The following is a 5,800-nucleotide window of genomic DNA, read 5'->3' as shown; positions in this document are numbered from 1 at the left end:
TAATGTACACAGCTATGATTTAGTAAAAAAATAAAAATAAAAATAATGTATTTAGAACATACAATACAACCTGTAAATCCAAGATCTTTCAAACACAACCTGAGGTTTCATAAAGTTAAAACAATGGATATTGAAATCTTTCCATTTGTAATGTTATCTGGAATTTTAAGGAGAGAATAATGAAAAACAAAGGATGATCTTCAAAGTAACTGGCATTTTATATTTGCATTTAATATGAAAGATCTAAATTTTTGCCTGATAATACAAAAATGAAAGATCTAAAATCCTATGTATGCTTTTTTTATTTCCAGCTTCCTATGGTCTTGATTTTAATTTGAGTAAATTAGCCTGGCCAAATACAATATTTTTTAATGTAATTTTTAATTGAATTATAACTGTATACCTTTATGGAATACAGTATATTGATTTGATATACAATGTGGAATGTTAAACCAAACTGATTAACATAACCATTACCTCACTTATGTATTTTTTGTGGTAAGACATTTGTAATTTACTCTTAGTTATTTGGAAATATACCCTTGAATTGTGCACATTAGGTGAGATCCCACCAAATGCCCTGCCTCCTCCCAACAATTACCTAAAATCCTATATATCTTAAAGTGGAAGAAGATTGTTGTATAAATGAAACATCAATAGATACATTTTATAGTAAATCTTTAATTTATATAGTTGATGTGTGTCTGTTATTGTGACTCTTTCATTTAACAACCCTTTACAATACTTGTGGAATGCATCATTTTTAAAAAGATATATATATGTATTTAAAAAATAAAAGAACAAGTATGTTTAAAAATCAATATCGTATTAATATTTAGAGAGAAAATGTAATAAGGTCTACATGTTTGAAATAACATAGTGTGGAATACAATCATAAATGATATATATCATTTTACCAGTTTTCTTTTTGCATCATGATTTATAAGCATCTTAAATTAAGGTTATCCCAGGCTAATGTCAACCCCTCCAAAAGAATAATGATGAATATAATGTTTTTAAAAGACTAGAAAATAAAAACCCTTGACATTGATTCAGGTGTACTTGGGAATTAGAGCCATGTGATAGGGTCTATAATGGACATAAGAACTTGTCTTATATGAGCACAGGAGAACCATAGCTCCAGGGAAAGTCACAAGGCTTTAAGTTATTACTTAATTCCTTTGTTCATTCAGTCAGAAAGAAGCATCAAAATGATACTTCTGCTTTTGTTTTGATAGTTCTGTTTGTTGCTTATTTTTAATTTTTTCACTGAATGGGCAAAAATCCATTAAGATTTATTAATACATAACTTCGCCTAGTATTAGCAGTTGAAAATAACCATGTCACAAAATTAATCAATTTTACATAGGGTAATCATATTTATATCATAGAAATGCCCTGAACAATTTTTTTTCTAAATGAAGTATTTAACTTTTCTTTATAATGTCTTTTTTTCCCAAAGTCTTTACTTTTTAAACTTAAATTCTCTGTTATTGGAATTTTTAGGAAAAGATGCAGGCAGAATATTTAAATAAATACTGTCATTATTGTAATTTAGAGTGTCAGGTAGACTTTAAAATAAGTTTCACTTTAAGCATATTTATTTTGAAAAATGTTAAGTAAAGCTATTTTAATCAATAAATGAGCTCCATATTGCACAAAAATCATGAACTTTGACATCAAGTTGGCTGGAGCATCTTATCCACCCTTCCCGACACTAGCAGGAAACTTCGGGCTTGAGTGGAGCTTGGGAGGATGGGTTGAGAGTGACTGGTATGGTTTGTAACAAGAAAATAGTTTGAGGTGACTGGGATCCCTCATTTCTTCCTACAAGGTATTTTTGTTCAAATGGGATGATATCTGTATCAAGATATTAATTTTAAATAATATACCAGAGCCTAGCAAATTTGTTGATAAATGCATAGGCACACATATTATACTATTTTCAAAGCCATGCAGATTTATCTGAAGTATTAATAATTTAAACAATAATAAAAAGGTATATGACTACAATGTATGCTTTTTGCTCTCTCCTTTTACCTTTTTTAAAGTGATGAGAAAATCCAAGGAAAAAATTTGCCCTTTATAAAATGCTAGTGTTTTTTATAATGTTAATTAAAATAACTCCTTCAGTGTTACTTCTACTGTAAAAAGGACTATAAAAAAGCTTATAAAATGATAAAAATGTGATATACATCTATATTCTAGGTTTAATAAGCAAAGTTTTTACTGGAATATATGAATAATTCTGGAACCTGCTGTATAGCATATAAATAAAAATATAATCATTTTTTTTGCTAGTCACAAGCACTGATCCTTAAAAATTAAACTAGTAGGTTCATTGATGCTTTCATCTGTTTATGAATATTATAAAATCAGTTATTATGGGGTTTTTTTGATCAGGGTTCTTATTTACATTAACATATCAGTAATACTCTCTGCTAAAGTGGGAAATTCTGTGTGTGTGTGCGTGTGTGTGTGTGTGTGTACAAATGAGGTGATTTTTTGAAAACGCTTTGAACTGAAAAATGCTTCCAGGGTTAACCTGTTATGGTAAAAGGAACAGAGAAATAGGTATTCAAATCAGTGAGTTTGCACGATGTCAGAAGTTTTTTGCCCCAAATTCTGTCAGTTATGTATTTCTCCTAATAGCTTATGCTCCGCCCATCACTGCCACAGTCTGGCTGCCTGGCCCCCAAATTATTTGTTTATTTTTTATTCATTTGTTTGTTTCTCATATTTTCTGTATCATGTAGTCATCACTGTGACATTAATGATGAAATTTTTGAAAGAAGACTGTAAAAAGGTTATTATATCACTTTGTTAAAAAACGGACTTTCTTAACTCCATGTAACATATGAGAACAAATTAAAAGAGAATCTATTGAAGCACTTCTCACCACATGAAATCCATCACATTTCAAAAAGATCCCTAATCCTGCAGGTACCTGAAACGTATTTTTGAAAAATAGAAAGGAATCCATTTAAAAATAGTATTTTCTGATTACCCTAACTCCGCTAATATTGCAACATTTCAGGTGTCTTTAATATTGATTCATTTTTGTAGGTCCAAATATTTCTATTTTTTGTTTTGATATATATTGTTAAATTCTACTTCCCTGACTTTATCACGTTTCTGGGAAGTGGGCTTTGATTCTGTTCTACTATTCAAAACACTTAAATCAATAATAGGATAATCCTTGATGATCAGTAACTCACTTGGGGTAAGGAATAAGTAACAGTCAAGATTTGATTTGAGTTGATTTGAAATATATCAAATAAATATATCATTTCATCGATTTGAAGATATATCATATTGCACATAAAATGGTATCTATTTTTCATATTATATATAAGATGGAGAACAGATAATGCCATAGAATTGTGTTAGGTTCTATTAGGATATGTACATTATGCACACTGAGTGGGCTTTACATATAGTATAATTCATGATGATTCATTAATTAAAGTAAAAGATCTATTAATAATACATGTTTCAGCAAAAATGTGTTGTAGGAATTTGAACACACTCTGTATTCCCTTCCTGTCATTAACCTTTCCTTTTCAGTTGTGTGACATTTTTCTCCTAGGGACTGTGTACAATGAAGTGCAGTCGCAGCAAGATGGCATCTGTCTGAAGGACATCCAGAGAGGGGCAGCCAACTGTCCTGCAGCCAGACTGTGTTTCGCTCCCTCCCAGGGGAAATGAGGAAGGCGATGGGCATTTGTCTAAGTGCTGTGGCTACGTGTCCTCCCACGCTGCCAGGGGAAGCTTCCTTGAACCAGTGTTAGGAAGATCATTATTGGAAAGATCATTATTGGATCATAAGTGGAAAAGCCTTTCCACTTTTCTTCCCCCTCAAACAGGCAAGTATCTTAATAGTTCCAAAGTAGTAGATATTCACCCGTGTGGCTCTCCTACAATAAATCTTATTGTCAAGCAGATATGCAGCTATTAACAACTTCCAGAAAAGCTCAATTCTAAAAATAAGACCGCTCTCAAGATATAAATGATGAAAGACCCATTATTCCCTGAAGGTGTGAAGTTACATAAGTCAATGGTACTAATTTACTTGCTAGCATAAGAAAATGGACATTCTTACCGGCTGATGGCTATCAACATCAACCTTCAGGGAGTTAGAACATCATGGATGAAAATGCAACTATATCAATAAACAAAGATAAGAAAAGAGAGGAGGCAGAAGTTTCAGAGAGAGATTAAAAGCCTAAAAATTGTTAACATTAGTGAGGGTTAACTTGTGTACATCGATATCTTCTGTGAGAATTAAAATGTCACAATATGTGTGAACACACTGAAAGCCAACAATATACTGTACTATTTACTGTAGGTGCAGATGACCTTGGTCTGATTAGAAATCCCTCAAGTCATGATGTTCCAGAATAGCTGCTAACTAGCAGGTATTCATAAACAAACACACACATAAGTTTTAGTGCACGTCTATAAAACATCAGGAGTATGCAATACACTTGGAGATATATTTACAAAAGATGTATTATTAAAGACTGATTGGCTCAAAGTTCTACATTCAATTATACAGAAAGTTGATGTAATCTAAAACAACATTTCTTGGCATCTCTGAATAAATAAGAATATCTTCACGTGTTTATTTAAATGATATTTCCATCTATAAATATCCCTTCCTTTTTACATCTGTTATAATAATTTTTCAATATATCAGTTATTTTTCAAAGCTGTCATTAGAAGGAAACTAGGTTAATACAACATACGTTTTTAAAATAGGATTTTTTCTTTAAAAAATTCTTCAATTATATTTCCACTCAACTATACACATTTAGATTTTTGTTTTTTCATAACAACCACTATTTTTTTTTTTTTGTTTGTTATATGGATAAATGACGTCTGGTTTCTGGATAATTTTATTCTGGTCATCCTGTCCTGGTAAATCAATACAACATTGATGACAGGGCAAAGGATGGATCAGATGTGATCGGTAATTGATCTCTATTTCAGAGGAGTTCATTTCCTTCAAACTGGAATAAAATTATTAGTTAGAGCAAAACAGCACTTGGTTTTAACATCTAAATAGAAATGCCTCGGCCTGTGTGTGTGTGTACGTGTTTCTTCCCAGCCTAATTATGACAGCACCTTACTGAGAGCAGTGCTCATGTGCTACTTGAACGAGTTCTTTCCTTTAATCCTCTTGGTGGAATGACACAGTGGAAGGAAGCAGCCGTGCAGAGCCATGGCACGCCGCCGCAAACCATAAGTCAGATGTGATCACTAATTGAGCTCAACTTCTGAGATGCTCATTTTCTTCAAATGGTTACAAACTGACAAGCAGAACCACTTGCCTAAAGATTTCTGACAGATCCCATCAAGACCAATGAAATGGCAGCTAGAGAGTTAAGTGGCTGCTTTAGGTCAGCTAGATGGCTTTCTACAATAAAGACGCATTACTAGGAATCTGCAGATAGCTTTGACGCCCCCACACGCATGCAAGAAGTCTGGGTTCCATCCTCTCAGAGTGACACTCGGAACATTGAGAGAGATGCTGTGGTTTGGAACGTCCGTCAGTGAGTCATGGAGAGGAGCACAGCTCTGGACAGTATCTCCTGCTCAGCTCAGGATGACGACAGGCTCGCTGCAGACTGAGTCCATCTGCGACGTGGGAAGGGAGTTAAATGCCTTAATAACAGGGTCAGCATAACACCTGTACTTGGTAAGCTAGAAGGAACTGGCACTGGGTAAGGAGAAAATGGTTTCATAATTAAAATAAAGAACAGTAAAAGGCACTTGCTTTCATTAAGCACCTCGTATT

This window comes from Otolemur garnettii, unplaced genomic scaffold (assembly GCF_000181295.1).
Source record: "Otolemur garnettii isolate 467f Iridium unplaced genomic scaffold, OtoGar3 scaffold00034, whole genome shotgun sequence".
In the NCBI taxonomy this organism is placed as follows: domain Eukaryota; kingdom Metazoa; phylum Chordata; class Mammalia; order Primates; family Galagidae; genus Otolemur; species Otolemur garnettii.
The sequence above is the reverse complement of the archived record's forward strand: the minus strand, read 5'-3'. Positions refer to the sequence as shown.